Raw genomic sequence first — 24,147 nt, 5'->3', positions numbered from 1 at the left:
AGTTTCGTATTCAATATTTACGCAAGAACAGCTCATCCCAAATCTTTTCTGCCATTTAGGAGGAGAGAGAAAAGAGGATTCCAATTTTAGCTAATTTTGACAGCGCTGTTTCGTCAGAATTAAGCTCAAGAATGATCGATCTCAGTCAAGCGTATCATGAGGTAATTTTTATTGCGCTCCAACGCCACTGCACAAGGCAATAATGTTCAAGTGTCTTTTCACCTCAGCGGAATTACAGAAGAGGAGAAAATTGCTTCTCTGTATAAAAAGGTGCAGATAAGCTGAACCATAGTTTGAATGGATAGATCCAACTAAATGACGTTTCTTAAGTTTCTTCTTATTTCCATCAGCACGGTGAGCCAGATGCTGAAACAGTGGTATTCTAACCCTCCCACCCGAGTTCCATTCCCCTCCTTTGAACATACTGATTGCATGGGAGTTTCATGGTTTTCCTTATAGTTAATGTAATTACGTCAAGATTACCATAGAAAGACATCCATAACGGGCATCCCTCCGGATAGGCATTGATTTCTTGTACGCTTTGCTTGTTAAACAAGTAATCTTAATCTCTTGCATTTTAATGCAATTTTAAAATAAATTAGAAGTATATGTTCATAATATATTACGAATGTATCTAAATATTGTAACTAAAATAAAGAAAAGAACGAAATGCTTTGAATATATGAATAATTAAAATCAATTTTAAGAATATTTTAATATTATTGAATTTATGTTTGTCTCTTAATAGAATAAGACAGACTATACCAATATAGAGTATTTACTCTTCTCTTTTTCATAAAATTCCCTTCAACTTTTTTTTAAGATATACATTCAGGAAAGCTAGAAAAATCAATGACAATTTCAGTACAGACACTATTTCTTTCATTAATATATAGTACCTGACTGTATTGCTTAACAATCTGCTATAAAACCTTTGTGAAGGACTTTCTAAAAATATCATTTTGTTTCTATGACATGGAAAGCAGGAAATATTTTTTAATCTGTGAAACAACTGTCTACTGGTCAATAAAAGTACTAATTATCGCTATGAACTTGTATTTCTCTCTTTCTAAGCCGGAACCTGATGCTTATATTAAAGTGAAAGCCATCAGTAACAGAATCATTAAGCCATTGCTTATTTGTATTTTCATTCTAGCTTCGGTTCCCAGTGGATGCATTGGCTGCATGGGTATTTTCTTCATAGATCATATAAATTCAGTATCCATTTTTCTTTATACCAGGTAACTAGGAATCGCATGCTTCCCATTATAAATAAAATTATGCATAAATGTCAGTAATTAAAATTGATAGTTTCAAATTTGAATTTTAGTACAGCTGCATTTTATGCTAAGAAGGAAATTTTAATTTTATTTTGTATTTGTATAAAAATTAGTTACGCTAATTTGTATTTTCAAAATCAATTTCAAATTACAATATATTTTTTCATGTTTATTTATTTGTGGCATCAGAAAATTATCGAACGTTGTGATTCTTATACTGTTAACCTTTATTTATTTATCTCCACTCGTAAAATAATATTATGTTTGATCTGAAGTTGCTGGCATTCGTTTTGCCGGGTATCAAAGAATTAGTTACACATAACATTTACATTTTCCTAAGCATTACATAAACTATTGGCCATTAAAATTGCTACCATTGGTATTCTGACGTGATAAGGCCGGTGGCGGTGGCCTGTCTTCCAGGCCAACATTTATACCCTCTTTCAACAAGATAAAAACTATATAACATATTGCCAATGCTGCCCTGACCTTCCTCTATACAGAGAGTGCTCGACTGTTACCCTGGCCAACGCTTTCGCTTGAGCTTTCACCCACTGAGAATACTCTTTTGTAGCAATTTTAATATTGCTACAAAATTTTAATATTGCTTATTTGTTCAATTTTCAGTTAATCTGAAAAACAGTATAAATATTATTTCTTATTTCGTTATGCTTATTTATTGTTATTCAACTGCTATCGTTAAACAGCGTTTCATAAACGTATAAAATTGTTTTGTTTTTATTAAAAGTCTTCTAACTTTTAAAGTACTAATTAGCTAATTTTCCAAAAACGTAATGTACTCAGAATGTATCTTGTGAAGGAAGTACATTTGTGTGATCCCATTCCCAGCATAATCTGCGTAATTGGGATTATTTTTCCATAAGCATCCCATGCATAGGTCTCTAATTGTTTAACAGTAACAAGCACGTATTCCATATGCACAAAATATATTTTTATATACAAAACTGAAACTTATGTATAGATATGTATATAATAAATCTAGAATAAATTTCTAGGACCAGAAAGGCCGAAAACCTTGCTTGTATATAATGATCTAATACATTAGATGATTGTATTTCATATCAATAATGTTATTATACAAGTTCATTCTTAAATCTCCAGCTACACAGTAATTTCAGCGGCATGTACTTTGGTGTACTTGATTCCAAAATATATTAAATTCCAAGAAACTAAACCCAACCATCGGCCTGATTTCCTGGCTCATAGTCACCTCCCTCAGTGGGAGGATAAAGTTATAGGCACCCAATAAGTTCGTAATCTGTCTTTCTGGAGGCACAAAACAAATTTTATTTATTGTGAAAGAGCTCATCATCAAAAATACGTTTTCTGCAAAGAAGGGAAAATTTTTACTTAATTCCCAACATTGCGAATTTCTTTACCACGAATAGTTGCAAATTTCAGTGATAATTATATTAAGAGTAATGTGATCACGTTTGTCCTTGGTTATTATCATAATATTAAATGATGAGGAAAATATCCTTCAAAATAGCAATAAAATTTAACTAATTTAATAAAAAAAAGATCAAGAAATATACAAATAAATATTCTTACATCATTTTTAAGTAAGAAAAGGCGAAGGCTTGTTTCTGAACTGATCATAACGTTTCTGAAAATTACTTCACGGATGCTATATCCTTAATATACTTAAACCACGACAACTTGAACAGAAAATAAGGTGTGAGATCACAATAAAGTAAAGATTTGCTACACGATTGTCTCTTTCTTTATCTAAACCGCTAAATCGGCTGCACACAGCAAAGCCAAGCCTAGAATATCAATATAAAGAAAGTGATTAGCACCAGAGCTCAGAGTCGTAGCTAGAGTTTTCAGCGCCCAGGGACAACTGAAGATTTCGCACCCCCTACTGCTTGCCAAGGATGGAAAACATTTAATTCTAAAAGGTCGTAACATCAGTTTGGCGCCCCTTGGATTCTGCGCCCGGGGACAGATGCCCCCTTGCCCCCCTCTAGCTACGCCCCTGCCAGAGCTTAAATTGCGCTAGAGCCCACCGAAGCCCGCTGCAGTACTTCTTAGTTTTGGGGATAATTCATGATTCTAGCATCAGCGCTACGGAGCCTTCTTTTACGTAACTGAACAAGAATTTCAGTAGAAATCTGATCTTGAATATTTTATTTTTAGCAATAAAATTATATTAAAAACCGCTTACTAAATTTTAATATGTCTATTTGTATTTTATTAAATTTTAATTTTAATCAAATAATTATTTAATTATTTTAATAATTAACTATTTATTTTTTAATTATTAATGATTTTATTAGACATTTTATTTATTTATTTATTCTTGTTCCTCTTTCCTGAAGGTCTTCCAAAGGGCTCCGGTAATTCTAATTTTAGAAATTAAGCCCTGGTTAGCACCAACTATTCAACTATAAGGTTACTGAATCAACCACGTGGCGTAAATTCAAAACTAACTCTCCTACAGCGAACTCGTAAACCTGCTGCTTAAGTACTGTTTCCAACTCACTTAGATTCGCATATACATCATTAATTTACATTCTGGCAGGAAATTGAAATCGGAAGGGAAAGAAAAGTTTCTTAAAATAAACATAATTGGTTAGAATAAAATAAGGTCTTTACAATATGAATCAAAGTCAACTGGCATAGAAAAAAATTGCTTTGAAACATAGAATCGTACCTGGCATATCTTCTACAATAATGAAAAATAAATTATCTCAACTACAGTATAGTAAGAAAGAATAATTTTGTATGCAAGCTGTGAAATAAACTTTATTCAATCAATTTGAAAATCATGTTTAATTTTGACACAGTAGATGGATATTTATGTCAGGAAAACATCTTTCCTGAGATAAAGAAAACATCCTCCCTTTCTTTCCTATTTTCATATTTATTTTAGGCAGTTAAATAAGTTATCTGAGCATTCAAATTCTACACCTTGTGATCTCAAATGCAAAAGTATTCACTTCCAGGAATTGTGTAAAAATATTTATACTAGGTTAAAAAGCAGGTTGTCGACAAGTGTAAAGATGAATCCTTATTTGCAACCTATTATGAGAATACTCATAACTCCTGAGTAGTTGCGTGGTTTCGTAATTCTACATACTGCATGCTGGATGAATCTTTGGAAATTAGACAGCTTAGATTGTTCGTCAAGCGGAAACGTGACCAGTTATATTTTTAATATGTATTCGTAAGGTCTTAAAGAATTCTTCATCCATAATAAATAAAAGCGAATAAACGAAAACCTAGACTACATGAGTATATATTTATTCACGTACTTGCCATCATTTAATATCACCTCTTACCATTTGCTTATACCTTATTATGTTTAGAATTCTGTTTTAACGTCTTGCGCATCGTTCAAGATTTCAAAGACCAAACAATTCTGTAATGATCGTGAACGATGATAATTCGAAGGAATAAAGTACGGGGATAAGATAAAACTTCCAAAGCAAAGTCGAGCAGTTTTCTCCGACGGATTAAAGCAGCATGAAATCTGACGTTAACTTTCTGAAAGGCAATGAGTGCGCTTGCAAATTGTAAATATTGGCAGCTTTACGTATCCTTTCTTTTTTTTTTTTTATCTAAACTATTTAGCTCAACTGCCGGATGTTGGCAATGCATACCGCCATTAATACTTTGGTTAATTTCTTCATATTCTACGATAAACTTAAGAAAACATTTTTAGGATGCAGTCCTTTCCTTTTTTTAGGTAGGTGGTTTTAGGCAGTGGCAGTCTAATATACGATGCATAGTCTTTGATGTTTGATACGATAGACTACTAAGCCTATCACAAACGAAGTCGACCAGCGACCCAGCCGCAGCCTACGGCAGAGTTTCCATTTCTCATTACCTGTGCAGCTCAGACGGTATGAGCTTTAGTGACGCTGACTGCCGTGCAGATAGGCCTGGTTCGAATCCTGGAGAAGGTATGGTTGTTTTGTAAGCGTATAGTATCTGGTTGACAAAGGAGCACTCAAAATGCATAGCAAGCCGAAAGTCTTCCCGAGAAGTTGGTGGTAGGGGAAAGGGGGTGGGAGACCCTCGGACCGCCCCCGTGGGTGTTTTGCCTCAAAACTGCGGCGAAAAGCTTAAGTTTTAGCTAAGTTCAACAATGCCTCAATCATCTGTGCTAGTACAGAGGTGCTGACCTAACTTCTACCTCTACCTATTGTCACGTGCCCTTTACAATTCGTTCTCTGTTTTCTCTGCGTTTCAGATAAATGATGTGCACCCACTTATCAGTGGGTGCACATCATTATGATGACCCCAAGTGTTTTGTTTCTGCTGTTCTGTGTACGACATGTATTTTCTTAAATTCCTCAGCAGTTGCATGGGAGGCATGGCTTGATCCAGAATCTACTCAGAAACATCTAGTCCAAAACGTGATTGTTCTATACAACTTTTGTCTTCATCCTTGAATTTGATGACACGTACTACCGATAAATGTAGCCTCCGCCTTCATTGCATGCTAAAGCTACAATTTTGCCTCTCTTAAACTCTCACAACAAACAGTGTGTAATGTGCTCCTTATCCTTTGTCATTTTTAGCCGTTTTGAAGTGTTATGAATGATTTGTAGGCATTTTGACATTATATGCTATCTCCCTACGCGTTTTATCAGCTAAACATTCCAGTCATCGTAGTATCATGTATGATGTTAAATCTACTAATCTGGATCTTCAAAATAAAAAAATGGGACGAACTTTTGCATTAGACCAATGTTTAACTATAGATGACAGATTTCAATAAATGGTAATTGGTTTTATTAGTTGCTGTTAAGTTTATTCTTTTAGTTAGGTAACGAGGATTTGATAAACGGTAAATGATGAAATAAATAATTTAGTTATTGGGAAATTTGATAGTTGACATTAAGTAGCAAGCTAGAAGTTCGCAACTTTTCAACCTTTACTAAGATTATGACTTTAGGCCCACAATTAGATCACTAGAGATTATCAAAACACTGCATTAATATGCTTGATGAAACTAAAAATGCCCTTGACTATTTTATTTCGATTATGAAATTCTGTCATCCCACTATAATACGGTGGTCCTACAACATTGCTCAAGAATTGTGAAAAATCCGTCTTTAACACTATTTCGCTTTAATGCTGATCAACTAAGGATAAAAGATATTGTCATTAATAGTACCTACAGCAGAACTGTAGATGTCTCGACATCACAGCATGTTAAATTACATCTTAATTAAGAGAAATCCTCAACAGGACAGGATTAAAACTATCAAAAAAAACTCAAAAAAAAAAAAAATAGTTAGTTGTGCCCTAAGCCAAGAACTTGGAATTATATTTTCTAAATAAAGATCTTTCTATTGGAAGCACGAAAAAAAAATTAAGGAAGAACGTAATAAGTACTTAGCTCCATGCGAATTAAATTTATAAAGATCTCTCAACAAAAAAAAAAAAAAAAAAATAGTCAAATGTAACAGGTTTTTGCAAAACATAGAGCATAAAAGTCAAAGTATTGCTGAAGGAAGGTCAGAATATGAGGATATTTCCTCAAAAATATAAACGCCCTCATTTTCTGGTGATTAGCAACAATGAAGTAGAAAACATTTCATAATACTAATGTCTAATGCCAATTATTTAATAAACATATTTCTCTTAGTTACGAAATAATCTCTTTTTTTAACTTTTTGAAATTTAGAAATTTACTTAACTGCTCTGTAGGAAGTAACGAACATCTTTCCTGTACTTAACTGCTCAGTAGGGAGTAATGAACATATTTCCTGTAAAGCAGTTATAAGCTGTTTCTCGGTGCCAAAGTGGCATTTGAGAATAGCAGTATGTCTCTCTAGCTTCCAGTCTATTTTCATTTGCGTACCCATTAACAACTTATTCCGCTAAATTATCATAATTTTAAAGGTTCATAATTTTAAAAGTTTGCCAAATAATGCAGTTGGCCTTTTTTTCCCATTTAGGTATTGTAGTGATGTAAGCAATAAAATAAAAAATAAAAATTTGATGCTGTTGTGACGAGTCCCTAAACTATTGTTTAGGAAAGGACGCTTCATTATTCGTGATAATAATTAAACTAAAGAAAGGAGTTTTCGCTAAGTAACGAAGAAAATAAATTATCCTAATATTCAGTTCCAAGCTTTCAGTCATCTTGTCTTTCAACTTTGATGCATGTGCTTCTTTCTGCTATTGTTTGTTTTCTCCCGTCCTCTCTAAACGTTAGTGATAGAATAAGATGGATGCGATGCCTTCGGATTCTACCCTTCTAAAAACCCTCAGTCATCTTTTAGGGACCCTCGGCTTCATTAGAATGGAACTCAGGCAAACAGCTATGGTGTGTGTTTCAAAACACAAATAATCCACTCTAAAGTAATCCAAACTGTTCCTCTCGTATCTCTAAATATCCCGGTTAGTATAACTAGAGGCACACATGTTACAAGTCTGGAATCACTGCACCAGAGTATGCTCAGTGCAAGGCTCAGTCGTATATATGTGGGGATATCGAGTTAAACAGCCAATATGCACAAGGGTTTTGTTTTCAAAATTCGAAGTACTCGTGTTTTTAAATTATCAAAATATGCTCCTCGGGGTATAGATGCTTCTAGTCGTTATGAGTGTGATTATGAGCCATTATGAGTGTGGTATCGATGCTCCTATTCGTTATGAGTGTGATTATGAGTCGTTATGAGTGTGATAATGAGTCGTTATGAGTGTGATATCGATACTCTTAGTCGAGCGCGTTATAATTTTGTAGCACATACACTTTGCCATTTACATCTCTCTCGGGAAGTACTACATTGATGCCCAGGATATCGTTTCTACTTTTCTGAATTCTATGTTTCTCTGGTGTAAACACATAAAGATCTATGCATTACCCTAGCCTCCTCCCCGAAAAATGTCACTCCAAATATTTACATGGAATTCCATTGTAGATTTACTAGGATGATAACGTGTACTTATCTGCTTCTACAGCAAATAAAACTGAAAATCGCTTTGTAAGTAATATCTTGACTCATCTGGATTAAGTATCTTCATTGGGCTTCAATCTACATATATGCACGGACCATTCGACTACTCTTGTATACAGTGAATTTTATACGCGGTGAGTTACATGAGGCTCACAATCTGCGATACGTTAAAAATCTTCGTACTGTGTATTTAAACAGATTGAAAAACTTTTATGAAAAAGAGACTCCGTAACAAAGCACAGTGAAATTTACAAGAAGCTTTTTCATGACAAGAGCTGAATACATGAAATTCGAAAAGAATTTGCCTTTCTGCCCTACATGATAATTCAATTTTTTATTATAACGTACACTTTCCTATCACTCAATTTATTGATTTTAATCGAAAGCTTTAGATTTTCATTTCTAAAAAGATGAAGGATGATTTATTAGAAAGATAGGCCTGCATGTAAAATGCAACATGAAAGAATTCGAAGCAGAATACATCATCGCATCCGAGTATACTTAACTGGTGCATATTTTCAAAAGTTACAACGGCCGAAGGCCTGTACATGGAACTTGTAGTTTGATACGCTGGTAGAAATGCAATTAAAATTTCATTTCTTTCTGCTTCATTTAAAATTTCATTTCTGCTTTATAACTAGATTTAATTTATTGTTCAATTAAATTAAAAAATTATTATTTAAAGACCCTACTTACTTTCTAAATCAAAATAAATTCGCCTTGAGATAAATAATGCTTCTCATAAATTTTATGCTTTTAGATTATCTTAAGTGAGAAGGTAAGTGAATTTTTCTCTTTTAACTTTGATAGTGGGTGCAAGTAAAAAGTTAAAATTTAAAATTAATTTATTTCACGTTTAAAAACTTTAAGTTGATTTTTCTGTCAACAAAAACCGTATTAAAAACTTTCAGAACATATTCAGTGATTTCTTTGTTGAATCTAACGTATGAAGAAGAATCACATCAGAATGCTTTTGTTTTTTAAGTTTCTAAGTAAAATCTATCAAATGTGAAGAACTCACAAGTAATAATAATTCAAAAATCGGACAAAAATGAAGAACATAATAGTTAATCGCTATTAAGATATGAATACTTGACATAAAGTGCAGAAAAAGATCAGATGAAACAAAAAGGTATTTCAAGTGTAAGGTTTATCCTAAGTTTTTAACAGTTTATTATTAGTTAAGGCTACTTTCCTATCTTTCTTAATTCCAGCTTACAATTTCCTGCCAGAACGAGTTTTCAGAATCGCGGTTAAATGCAAATGAAGGAAGAGCAAGTATTTAAAGTAGAAGTTCTACTGACTTCGTTAGAGAGACAGAGATTCTTACCAGCGTGCGTTCACCTTTTAGACTATACTCTCTTTAAGCTATTTCTTACGCTGGGCCGTATTTTAGGCCCTTGATAGCTTTGCCGTTTAGTTAGCGTTAAGGGGCCAACTCCTTAGAATTTTGATAGCTGCGGCTATATCTTTTTAGTTTAATTAATTTTTATTTCTTAGTATTGTTGAGTTCAAGCCCAAGTAGAATCTTTCTGTACGTCCTGAAAGAGGACAATCTGTTAACTTTATTTTGAGCAATAAAAGGTTCAAGGGGTAAATAAATTCAGAATTTTTTTTTGAGCAATAATAACCCTTCTCGGTACCTGTTCTCTGTCTACTGAACTAAAGCGATTATTCGCTTACCAGTTCTCAAGATTGCACACATTTAGCTGTAAATTCTAGGCTGGAACATCACACAAGTAATCAGAGTAATCAAGCGAAATAAATTTATGGGTTGAGCAACATTTTAATTTTAATTAAAGGAAAAAAGGATTCGGATTATTACCAATATTTCTTTCCTCTCCCCCCCCCCTTTTTTTTTTTTTTTTTTTTTTAACTTTTCTTTATAACCCAGTGATGTCTAGAATGCAATGAATAGCGAATTTTTCATTTTCTGTAGCGAAGAACATCTGTAATACAAAATTTTAGCATGTATTGTTTTAAATACATTTAGGTGCAAAACCGGTGTAATCTAAAGCTAAAGAAAGGGTGGCATAAGAGTGACTGCACTGGGCAGCAAACTGTAAAGTTTTCACTGGGTGACAAAAGTCTAACGCCGGCCTTGAATATGGTAGACATGTTCTTATTTCTACGAACAGGAATTTTGACTAGGGGCAATTACTATTTAAATTAATTTTAAGGCTAAGTTTTAAACTTGAGTTAGTTAACTGTAGTAATCGCACTGCTATCATGTACAAAATTCGTAATTACTATCTTAGTAGCCCATTTTTACTTATTTCTTCACATGAATGAATATTTATCCACTTGTATGCATAGTTAGTACCAATATTCCTGTATTGATACATTTAAACAGAATTTCGCATACGAGCGTCATGTGAAAATGTTCAAACCAGATTCAGAATTTTTATTTTTATATCTATATCAATATCATCACGGCACACGTTTTTAACGCTTCTTTGACTTGCTTCATTGTAAAAATCGTACAGAATTTATGAAAAAATACTTCGCTTTGTTATGTTCAAATCATTTTTTGGCATGTTGGGATCTTTTTAAAAAGTAGTGTAGGCGATTTTAGCATCTTTTATACGTCTCTTATGCAATTAAAGGGAAATAACGTAGAATTAATTTAACAAATCACAGCACAATGTTTCGCAAAGCATAAGATTTCTATTTCTGTCACCTGAGCAAAACAAATTATGCTGCAATAGTTTTTTGCATTTTTACTCTCATTTCCCTCCTGATCAAATTAGTAGATTTCATTTATAAACAGAAAATCTTGAATGCAGTGTAAATTTATTCACTAATTTTAAACTTCAGTTACTTCTTTAATCATTTTTTTCCTCCATTTTATGCATTCACTGATGCAACTACAAGAAAAATTAGCATTACAGTAGGAAAACTATTTCAGTTCTTCATTAGTAAAGTGCAGAAGAAAAGAATTTTTTAAATAAACATAATGAGCGCAAGATAAAAAATTTTTAATTTTTTTTCTGTTATTGATAAGTTTCGTATAAGGAGATTCAAGCTAGTTGATTTAAAAGTATAATTCGATCTAGACAAGAAATGGCTGAGATTTTTATTTACATGTGCAATACGAATAAATCAGCCCTACTAAAATTATGCACAGTTCAAGATGTAAAATATACAAATTAACAAAAGAAAAATTGAGATCAGTTAAACATACCTCTTTGCAGTCTCACAGACAGAACACTTGACTTGTATGAAAGTATAAAACTGATTTGAAATTAATAGTTTTCAGATATAACGTTTGAACTTTACCACCTGACAACATATGTATGACGTTCTAATTTTAAAATTAGCCACGTGAAGAGCTGGTATGTTCAAAGGATGAATAGCTGCTGATAAGATGCTTTCCATCTTACTTCCGTAAGTTATTATCAGAAAACGTAGATATTCTTGTCATAAAACCATTGAACTCAGATAAGCTTGAAATGTAAACAAAAATGCTTACATATAAGAGAAGTTCAGACTCTATAAATAATCCATAAAGTGAATAATAAGGGAAAATACGAAAAGCAGGATGCAGAAGGCCTTAGTTCACTTGCCTTAGTAACATTGAAAGTAATGTTTCTAATGTTAAAAAAAATAGCTGGAAATACTAGTATTTAAAAAGTTAAAACACTTGAACCTCTTAAATCCAGCACTGGCGAGATCCTTCTAAATCCAAAAATAGCGATTTAGCGTGTTGGCTACCTGACACTTATAATGGGCTAACCTCTCATGGAATTTATCATGTGGAAAGCTTATATCGAGTTATCCTTAGAAAGCTCTCTATGAAGGCATCTAGCTCAAAGTAGATATGCCTGAAGTACTTTACCAGAGGTAACAAATATTAGATACAAATTCAGTACACGAATATAGACTACGCATGAAATTAAAAGTAAACACGTAAAAATTTCCCAACAGAAGACAAAGAGCTTTCAGATGGAGAAATGGAAAATGTCTTTTTCTCCCATCAGTAAACAAAAAACAAAAAACAAAAAAAGAAAGAAAGAAATGTCTTCAGTAATAAATGACGAAAACTGAGCGAAGGCCAGTAATAATATAATGCAAGGCAGCAAAACGTAGTTAATGTTTAAAATATCTTCTTCAGCCTGATGCATTTTATTATTATTGGATTGTTGTTCATGAACTGTGAAGTTTGATAGTCAAACTTCAAATAATGATAACCGTGTTAAAACTCGATTTCATCGATCAAAACAGGCATCATTAAATTCAATACACTTCTCCAAACGAAAAATAAATACATTTATGTCAGTTTCGTATTTAAGATATTCTTTGAAAACTTTTCTAGCAACTGCTTCTTTTTTCATCAGTTACTTTACCAAGAAAAGATCCAAATGTTTAAAAAACCTGCAGTGGATTAGCAAAAAGGCTGGTAAGAATTATGGACAGAAAAAATTTCAGATTGTAGTACGTTTTCTATTTCTTGAACTGCTGTTCTGGGCATGCGCTATTGTATCTACGTTACAGATGGGGAAAAACACGAAAACCATCTCATTTGCTTGTAATCGTACACAGGCCGAACTACCAGTATTCAGCGACTACTCGACCGCTGGTAGGCCTGTTCTGCGGAGTTTGGCAAGCTTTCAGTCAACGTGAATTGTAATTTTTCTATGTGCTAATTTTTTCTGCCTTTATTTACCAAGCATTTTAACTTTCCCGAGAATTTGAAAGTAATAGGAAACTCTGAAACTGTTTACAGTTAATTTCTTTGTCGTATCGTTTGCAGTTCGACGTGTTACATGCCTTGATACCCAGTCTCTTTTAATGCTGTTGGTGAGATTAGTGTTGGTAGTATAATTTATACTCTTTTTCCTCCTCTGCAAACTAGCATTTTTAAGAATATATCTTTTAAACAATAATAAATAAATTTATTTCAATGAATTGAAAATTTTAGTCTTTAAAAGAGGAGACCTTATATTCCCAGATATAGGGATACTTAATTCTTTCACTCGAAATACGTCTTCTCAGTCAAAAATCTTTAAAATTTGACCTAAGTATTTCACGACATATTGATTAGAATTTAATATACAATATTTAAATAAACAATGAATATACTAAGTTTTGCTTCTTAGTTATAACTAGAGCATAGATCTGTAAAAGTTCTTTTTTTAAAACCTAGCCTTGTAGATGTACGTAAAAAGTAGGAATACAAATTTGTTAATAAATCTGAAATTAAATTAATAAAAAATGTAGTAAGCTGAAAGTAGTTTTTAAATAAACAAAATGAGAAGTATGCTATAACACTAGCAAAAATAATCAGTGAAACTTTATAATGATATAAAAAATTATGACAGCGTGTTAGCAGATATTTTCATTATCATTTTATTCACATCATTTTTGCTATAATTTCACTGAAATATTGCATTAAAAGATCTATTTTTTCATTATTCAACACTAATAAATATAAAAATCCCATATAAAAATCGACTTCATTTTCTTTTAGAATCAGACGATAACAAATTTCTTTACATTCAGCCATTCCATTATCAGTTATGTTTTATCAGTTATGTTTATACGCAATCTGCTGATTTAAATTTCTGTTATTATATTAACTTCATTTGTTGCAAAACCTGACAGCAAATGGCTTTGTCATTTTTTCCGCGTAAACATATTTCTAAACAGAAGATATTAAAACTAATAAAGACAGATCTAAAAACTTGAAATTTAAAAAACTCAGAAGAAGGAAACAATTGTTTCCTCCGACTGATATTGAAAAGTTCTTATCCGTATACTGGCTACAAAAACAAGTTTCCACGAATCATGTGATAACTGCTGTAAGGCCCTTATACTAGACTATTTTCTTTTAAATGTAAATGTGATTTGCATAGACAGCCCACAGTGAAATATCCTTCAACTCAAAGCAAGAAAAAACATATTGTTGCATTGTGTGATAGAACTTCAATTAAAGAAACTAAGGCATATTAAATGCAAGAAATAAATTCATCACAAAAAGGGTACATTCCGTTCTCTATGATTGGCAATGAATTATTTATCACATGATTAGGTAACTGGATTTGCTATATGCAAGTATTAATGTCTTAACGATCTTTTTCCCCAAATATGATCCCGAATAATAATTTTTTATGGAAGGTAATTAAAATTTGAATATTCCATGATGAAAGCGAATACAGCTGCTTGATTTTTATAGATTAAAAGTTTAGCAACTTAGCAGTTTTGACACTTTTATGGAAATATTTAGCGAGTGGTCGAGCAGTACATGTTGCTATATACACTCATGTCCATAAATTAAGAATAATTCGGAGTCACGCGGAAATTGAACTCTAAAATAAATATATCACCTGTAAAATCACTACACACATCTTCAAGAATCATACGCAAATTTCAGGAAGTAACCACATGACACCAATGGTACGTCACAATGACGAGAGTGTAAGAGAGTCATATATAAGGAATACAGGCAAAGAAGTAAAATTGCTCGCAGGCGCTTTATAAGCATTTCAGTGCAATAACCGAATAGTTATGACACAAAGGACGCACTTGGATGATTTTTTACGTGGTAGAATTATCGTCCGTCTGGAATGTGGGCGTACCCAACTGGAAGTATCAGAAGAACTTGGAATTGTCCAGAGTGTCATCTCCAGGCTTTGGCAACGATTCCAAGATGATGGTAATGTGAGTAGACGTTACAGCACAGGCCGCCCCAGAGTTACAACGCCGAATGAGGACCGGTCTTTGGCAATTACTGCCAAAAGAAACAGGCGGAGCACAGCCTCAGACCTGTCTCGTCAGCTCTCTTCAGCCACTGGTACAACAATTTCAAGGCAGACCGTGTACGGACGCTTAGGGCAGATTAGTCTATATGCTCGTAGATCTGTCAGATGCGTTCCACTTACTGCAACTCACTGTCGCCTGCGGTTAGCCTGGAGTAGAGAGCATGCATTGTGGACACCGCAACAGTGGGCTTGTGTGAGTTTTTCCGACGAGTCCAGGTTTAGCTTGCAGTCTGATTCTCGCCATACTTTCATATGGTGAGCTCCAGGTGTTAGCTCCAGTTACCACCAAGAAAACATCATTGAACGACACCGTTACGGTGGTGCAGGAGTGCTCGTTTGGGGTGGAATTATTCTAGGTTCCAGCACTGACCTGCATGTTCAAATTGGAACCATGGCAAGCCAAATCTATCGGGATGTCATTCTGGAACAACATGTACGTTTGTTTCGGGGCGCCATAGGCGCACAATTTGTGTTTATGGATAACAACGCCCGTCCTCACCGTGCAAACATCGTAAGCGAATGCCTTCAATCGGAGGATATCACCCGTATGTACTGGCCAGCATTCTCACGGACTTGAATCCAGTAGAGCACGTGTGGGACATGCTTGGTCGACGAGTTGCAGCCCGTTAACCTCCTCCTACGTGTCTACCGGAATTTCGGAGAGCATTGCTTTTTGAGTGGTGTAATATCCCCCATGATCAGATCGATAATTTGATACTCAGCATGCCTAAGCGTTGTACAGACCGTATTGCATCGTCTGGGAGACATAGAATGTATTAACAATCATACCAACCATGTAATATTGGTTTTTTGTAAATAGTTTTTTTTAATTTGCTCCAGGCAGAAAAAATCGCTAATTTTTTTAATAATATCAAACATATAGCATCTTTTTTTTTTTTTTTTTTTTTTTTGCTCTTTACCTTTTGTTTAATAAATAAGCTTTACAAATAAGTCAAATTTGTAAAGCTTCTAACTCTTCCTTTGCCAGATTTTGCATTATCCTTAATGTATGGACATGAGTGTATTTTAGCATAAGTTTTAAATGACGTGAATCACACCCAGACATGAGCAAATCTCTCCATGACCACCGCCCAAGCGCAACCAATTTATGAACTCTAAAAAGGGTCACTTTTAGAAGTCGGGCTCAAAGAAAAATACGGGTAAACTCTGTATCTCTTACTTACTTCTATGTCACATATATAAGAACGTTTCTTTGCCAAGTTGAATAGAAGAACGTTTCGAAAGAACGTTTTCTATGTCAAGCTGAATCACTTTAGTTGAAAGGGCGGAGAAACTACTTTTATCGACGCGCCCTAATATGCATATCAATAAATATTCTTCACATAAGTTAGCAACAAAAATAAATGCAAGCAAATTCGTCCCTTCCGAAAGCGTTTCAGTAGAGAAACAGTATTGCAAACGGAAATTAACTGTGACTGAGCAGTAATGCATTTTGCTTGTTATGTTTATTGATAACAGCTCAATTTATGGAAAACGAAATACAATCCCTTTTCTTTTAAACATATGGCAAAGATTTCCGCGCATGCTTATTCTACCGCCCACGCAAACGATGAAAGCATGCTGAATGCTCAGGAAAGTAACAGCTTAAAACGCCCAGCTATAATGACACAGTTTTTTCTTGTGAGAGAACAAAAAAGCATGAGTTATGTTTCCGATGAACTCATCAAGTCTGCAGCATGATCCCTTTGTTAAATAACAGTCGTCTGTGATGTTTTCTAGTAAGTGCACTTAATAACACTCAGAAGGAAGTTCTTTGAATTTTTTAAACACGCTATGTATATTTAAATCAGTTACATTTGGATAAACAGCAAGCAATAGATTCGCTTTTTGAAGTTAAACGAACATAAGAAGCGCCATTTGTAATAAATATTACAATTAATTGACAACTTATACATCTCTAATTATTTAACCACAATTGATTCTTCAGAATGGAAAATCACTTTCCAGTTAAATAAATGATACCTACAAAAACTGGAAGGAAGAATTTTATAGCAGAATGTTTGGTAGATTAAAACATTTTATATACCACAGAATTAATCATAAGAATAGGTTCTTCTCATTTGGAAATGCATCAGCAGAAAAATATTTTAATTAAAATAAAATGTATTCCTTAAATGAATCTTATTTCCAAATGATAAAATACAGACTTACAGATAAAAATCACAGGATGGCTGCCTTAATAACCTTGACTTCGTATTACAACTAAATTGTACTTCGTATGGATCTTTGAGCCAGCCTCGTGTGCTCGAGCTAATAAATTTAGGCGCAAGACAATTGTACTAAATTTTCATTTTGTAAGTTTAATTAGTCTTATACGACTAATTACTTTGACATCGCTATCAAAATTCTGCAGTTTCTATAAAGTGAAATGCTCTTTTTGTTGCTAAGACAAATCTGCATTTGAAAATTCTCTATTAATAATCATGCGATTTATGATTCGAATTAGCTCAAATCAGAGCTATGCTACACTGATTTTATGCTCGTTATATGTTTTCATAAAATATTACCTTTAAGAATTCAAATTTTTGTATGGAAACGTTTTGTACTGTTGTATGTTCCCAATACATGCTTTTACTAGTTATCCAAAGATTAACGTGTTTATTTCTTAATAAAAAAATACTATGATATAGCGTTTTCCAATGCATGTACTAGTTTCGATTTATCGCCCCATACTTACATTCAAAACTCTGACAAAAAGGACGGCGAGGATTGCGGAACAAAAAGAAAGTAGTAATAAAGCAATAGTAAATAAGCACATGTAACTATTAACATCTAATTGATATTTATAAACTGAATGTAATAACAGGTAAACATATACAATTATATAATAAGAAAAGAGTATTTGAAACATTTTTGTACCGGTCGAAAATAAATCTCTGAAAATAAATCTGATTATAAGTTCCTTATAAATAGTTTTTGATAAACTGTAGAGCTTTAGGTTCTTTTTCGGAGCATGAAGCTTGAGTAAACTATTCCTTCACCGAGATGTGAGTGACGGATCTTGTGATTGCTAAGCAAACGTGCTACCGGTTAACCGCAAGAACAAGTACATAAGAAAAAGATAATTCTTTAAACAATGAAGTAAAATATTATCTTAAGCTCACAATTTATTTGATATCATTTAATGACCAAAATTAAGAATTAACTTTAATAAAATGTTTTTGAAGGTCAATGCACCCTAAGCAAAATTTTTATCAAAAACACCAGGGCTACTTTAAAGGATTTAAAATTTCCCATAAGAATGCCAGGGTGTGGATGCCTGACATGGATTCCTCCTTAAATTTTTATTCATGGGGTTATTTTAAACCCCCTAAGTGACGCAGCCACTTTCATTCGGTCTTGATATTTTTTTTATTTATTATTATTTTTAATATTTTATTTCCTTTTATACTTTGAGGATAAAAATATTAACGTAATGAATGAAGGTTTATGGAAACAGAGACTAAGGTAATTAGTTACATAAATTATGGAATAAATGCAGTTTAAATACAATTACTGTTAAGCGGATCCCTAACGTCATCACACTGAAAGAGATAAAGTCCTATTATCTTCTGCCTGTACTGAATATTAAATGATTGTTCACCAATCAATTCATTTTGAAAACAAAAATGTATAGGTAATTATACAATATTTTTGCATGTTAATAATTTTCAATTTCCTTAATCAGCTAAATTACGAACATTTTAAGAAAACTAATAAGTACATAATAATTTCAATAAAACAAATCTTTAAAATATAGCCTATTTTCATCTAGTTCAAAATCATAACAGATTTACTGATTTTGGCATACACAGTTTTAAACCACTCGGAAAAAGAGTTAACCCCAGTTTTACTGTTCTGTGCAGCACAGTTTTACTTCTAGTGTTTTCTTAATTTTACAACATTATGTTACTTAAACTATAAAAGTCGGCTTACATTAGTCGGCGAAATTACTTTTGATTAAATCGCATATTATGTGCCAGTTGCATTCCATAGGCTTAAAATCTGATAATTTTTCTTTTATATCCGAAGCTCTTTGAATTTTGGATAATTTTGTTTCAAAATTACTCACTTGAATCTTCTTATTTCTCGTATTTTGAACAAAAAATACCTTAGCTAACTTCTCAATGTCTATTCTGCCTTTCTGCTGCTATTCTAGAGAGATTTATTAGTCCTCTTCCAAACGATGAAAATCACAAATAACAGTTTTAGCTTCGGAAAGCTACATCCTGTTGAGATTATAGATGCTGACATGCATAAATACATAGGGAAAATGTCATTATAAGCACGACAGGGAAAAAACTTTAAGTGAAAATAAATTGGGGAAAGTATCATCCCAATTTGTATCGTAAGTGCGTTTAATCTTAGACACGCCGAACTCTTAAATGATATGATGTTGTAATGTAAGAGATAATACTTCTAATACAACAGTAAAGTTCATTTATATTTCCTGAATTTTAATTTGTGTTTCTCACGGGTATGTGAGAGCTAGTTATCCTCATCAATCGGTTAAGGCAAATGATGAGAAAGCTATCCACCTACGAAAGAGATATCTTCATACACGTAGCTAGTTCGCCGATAATTCGAAGCTGTGTCTAATTATCGCTGTTTAGCGATATCTATTCGGCCGCTTGTTGGTCCAAATTGCTATTTAGATATTCTTATTTATTATCAAAATCTTAATGCCGCAAATAACACAAAACACATCAGTGTAATAACTTAACTGTATTAGTCTCAATCCGAAAAGTATAAGAATGGAGTTAATTAGTGCACTGTCGAAGCTTACACAATGATAATTTTCCTATAAAATAGGCTTTTATAAGAAATCCAACTTTCATAATAAAGTTTCTTTTTTACAGTTCTACAACTTATATATTTCGTATCTCTGAAATGAATAATACCATCAAAAGATATACTAATTCTTCTGCTTTTTCCGTAGCTTTTTCAAAACCATTAATCCAAACTTTTCAATAATATCTAGGTTTAATTTAGCAGTCAAACGACAAAAATTAGCGTTAATTTGCAAATATAACGCTAATTTTTGTTGTTCGACTTTTAAATTAATACTTATTCGGCGTGTTATTCTATCTTAATGTCTAGGTTGTTTTTATAACTTTCACTGCAGAATCTAATAGTATGATTGTCGGCTAAATTAATTTATTAAGTTTTTTAATTTGAATAAGAATATTTACCAGATCAAAGAGTACAAAGAAAGCTTAAATATTGTGACGTCTTTTTAGCAGACAGCATTTCTGTATTAAACGTTTTAAAATTTTCTTTCAATTCATCTGGCAGAAATTATGTTCTTAACTGTGTTTACCCAATATATTTAACAGTTTCAATCCTCCCGCTTCACTCACTTCAACAGACTCTTCTCTGTAGAGTGCCGGGGCAAGCGGGACTGTAATAAGGCTCTACGGAAGGTAAACTCCACTCTGAAAAGGGCGCCGTTAAACTGATCAAGAACATGTAGATTTTTGTTAACAATTACAATTCAAAAGAGAAATAACTGAGAAAATAAAAGTTAAAATAGAAAATACGCATTATATAAAACATATGTAATATTCATAATGTTTTCACAATGAAACTGAGCTTTACTGAGCATCATGTATCAAACATTACGAAGTATGAGATTTTATAAATGTATTTGTGTTTCTTTATTGGTTGAATTATGCCCCCTCCACACGCCTTAAACGAATTCTAAAGGTAAACTTTAAAGCATAGTTGAAAATTAACAGCTAATTCTATAATGATCAATAATTTAATTTTGATAATTGATATTAATTGTAGCTGCTAATCAAATAGATTTCACTATTAAGATGTGTGTCTCCAGGCGAAAAGCCTACAAAGCAAGACTACCTCACTTAAAGACTTTCTAAGGGAGGATGTCTATACGTTATATATGGAGAAACTACACATGGTTCAAAATCCCATACATTCACCCCTTTCACTACGATTTGAATTCAGATGGAAACTTAAGTGTTTAGCGCTCTTATTCTGTCGTCCGTTGATGGGTGCTGCTGTTCAAAAATAACTTCTCATACTCATGTTTTTAAAGAAATTCAAAGGTGCATTTGGGTTTGGACTAAAATCTGTTGCAGCAGTGTACAACCACTGAAAATAAGATACTTGAACGGTATGTATCAACAAAATCAAACCTTAAAAGAAAATATGTATATGACGTATTATTAAGAGATAATTCAAAATACTTAACATTAGATTAGAAAACTATAGATTTAGATACTTGGATATTAAAGGACTTGGCTGGATACTGAAGATAAATTACGAATAATTTTTATAAGAAATGTGAACTATAGAAAAGGTAAATATAATATTGCCAAAGATATACATCCATACAAAGTTCTAGAAATATATGTTAAAAAGTTACATATGCAAAAACCAGTTTGACATAAATAGGAGATGTTCAAGTACTCTGTCAAACGCAACGCATAAATAAAACTGAAATAATAAAGTTCTTTAAGTTCATTTTGTAGCCCTATGGAGTAACTGAATGCTAATGTGGAATGTCATCTTTCACGACTGACAGATGGCACTGCAGGCCATTCGACGGAACTGTTTTGCGGGAAAAGTACAGATGAGGCAGTCATGACAAAAAACGAAAAAAAAAAAAATTTTAAATAAATAAATATGTGTAAGACCTATTAACAGGCATTGTACTACATCATAAAGATGAAAGAACTTTTCGTTTTTCTTTAGTGTAATAAATTCCCTGTAAATATTGAAAAAATCGTTGATAATATTTATTAAACGTTCAAGTTAAAATGTCCTTTGGACTAGTGTATTTACCCCTAGACTAAAGAGTATAAAGAAGAAGGTGAAAGGGCATAATAGAAAGATTTTATGCCCTTATGACTATGCCTCTATGCCGGTCCCCTCGCTCCTGATAGTTCGAGTGTTCGAGTCTTTGTCATCGTCTTCTAAAGTCATAGTTTTTGCTATGCTTTCTCAGAGTGCGCGGTGCAGTAACAGTAAGCCACCGCTGCAATAACTCTGATCTTGCTTGCACTTCGCCGTTCAGCGATTCATCATAGATCGTATGATCAACTTTATTAGTGCTGAAATTACCAACCTTCAATGCATAGAAGCTGCAGATGGTCCTCTCAACGAAAACGATGCCGGGGATCTTCAATTCTTTCTGAAGCTTATCCTATTTATATAAAATGAAATGATCCTACAGCGTACTGCCGCTTTACCGAAACTTAAGCTACCAGCCCCCAAGACTACGGATGAAATGCACCAGAATCAAGGACAGAATAAACCTAATGCCCCTCTCGAGCGAGCAGTTCTGCCCGCTCTGATGAGGAGGAAACGCTAAAATTCACAGCGTTAGATGAAGACAGCAGTGACTCAGATTCTGGTCCCAGAGGAGATATTACTGTTCGTCCGAAAACGCCCATCCGAAAGACAAATTTCACGGACAACGCTGATTCGTTAGAAGTAACGACACCAGTTACGGCCGCAAGTTCTACCCATGAGAGTATGGATACGGCCCCCATAACTGCATAATCGCCACCAGCGGCCAATGAGAATGCTTGAGACAGAAAACCACCTCCGGTTATGGTTAAAGACGAGAATAATAATTTTCCAAAAGTTAGAGGACTTCTTCTAAGCTATAATATCAACTATGAAAGGGATTAGTATGGCCAACGGATACAAGGAGGTTTTGAAATTCAAGCTAAACAGCCGGCAATCTATAAACAGATTGTCAAGGCACTTAAAGACGCAAAAATACTTTTCCACTGTTACGAACTGCCAGAAAGCCAGAATATCAAAGTGGTAATCCGTAGCTTACCAATCTATTATAAACCAGAGGCGATTGAGGAAGAACTAAATATTAAAGGATATGACGTTATTCGTGCCAATTAATTAAAGAGACGCAGAGATGGAGAAATTCACCTTCTCCCATTATTTTTAGTCACCCTCTTACGCAAAGAGAAAAACAAAGCAATTCGACAGGAGCGATTTCTTCTCGGCATGAAAATAACAGTTGAAAGCTACAAAGGCAGAGCGGGTCCCTTGCAGTGCTAATCGCTGCCAAAGGTTTCATTACGCCCAATCTAATTGCTATCGTGGACCTAAGTGTGTCAAATGTAGAGACGACCACAACTCATATATGTGCACCAAAGACAAAGATACCCCACCGAAATGCGCCAACTGTCTTCAAGTAGGACACACCGCAAATTATCGCGTTTGTAACAAATAAATCTTTCGCACAAGCCTTAAACTCATGACTGGCTCTGGAATCTATCTAGAGACAAAGCAAGTTCTTAATGAACTTAAAATGTTTGTAGAACTAATCAAAGACTCCACAAATGTGTAAACTTCCACAAATGTGTAAACAAATCGCTACTTTCAAATCTTCTAAAATTCAAGACAGTGCTAAGGAAACTCCTGTTAATAGATAATTTTCTCCTACCAATTACACCAATCTCATGCGCAGTGTAGAACGCTAATGGTCTGCACAACCGAATTCATGAACTTAATCATTTTCTACAAACATATGATACTGACATCGGAATAATCACAGAAACGCATGCCCAAGCATGTCACCGTTTTCATACTTCGAGCTATCATGTGTATAAATGTAACAGGACAATACATCGCGGCGACGGTGTTGCGATTTATGTCAAACGTTCATATCAATCCTGCCTCATCAGTGAATTTAAAGACAATAGCAGTGAAGCAGTTACTGTAGCCATCATCCTTCCCTCTTATGGTAAAATCCATTTTTGTAGATTCTACAACCCATCCAACAGTAGACTCAGTGACTCGATACTCTCCTCCCAAGTGACACCCCTGTGATTTTGGCTGGAGACCTAAATGTTAAGCATTCTGCATGGAGCTGTCGACGCAGTAATCTAGATAGTAAAATACTTTACGACTATATTCTCAACCATCCGATAGCTATCCATGCACCGAATGAGTACTTTTACCTGGCAGACAAGATTGAAAGATCGGACATTCTGGATATACTTCTCACTACTATGACTATGCCGATGCAACTTAATGTTATGCACGAGATGACGTCTGATCACCTGCCTTTTATTGCTACGCTAGGTGTTTCTAAGCAGAACAGTGCTAAATATAGAACTATAACTGACTGGTGCTTATTTGATAACCTTATGAAAAATAGAATTATTCATT

General features: G+C 33.6%; 1 protein-coding gene across 2 annotated transcripts in view; it reads right to left on the bottom strand.

Annotated features, from left to right (window-relative positions):
* The window catches only part of LOC118181989 (flavin-containing monooxygenase 5-like), a 48,607-nt gene extending 29,400 nt beyond the window's left edge, over window positions 1-19,207 (bottom strand). The window contains exon 1 of one of the 2 annotated variants that reach the window (XM_035351238.2): window positions 19,055-19,207. The gene's annotated coding sequence lies outside the window, so the exon portion shown is untranslated. Of the gene's footprint in view, window positions 1-11,405; window positions 11,561-19,054 lie in introns of those variants that run through there. The other variant, XM_035351237.2, reaches the window with a different exon arrangement.
* Between the last annotated feature and the right edge of the window lie 4,940 nt (window positions 19,208-24,147).

This window comes from Stegodyphus dumicola, chromosome X2, assembly GCF_044657685.1.
Source record: "Stegodyphus dumicola isolate Sdum_Otavi_A_Nest chromosome X2, ASM4465768v1".
Lineage (NCBI taxonomy): Eukaryota > Metazoa > Arthropoda > Arachnida > Araneae > Eresidae > Stegodyphus > Stegodyphus dumicola.
The sequence above is the reverse complement of the archived record's forward strand: the minus strand, read 5'-3'. Positions and strand labels throughout refer to the sequence as shown.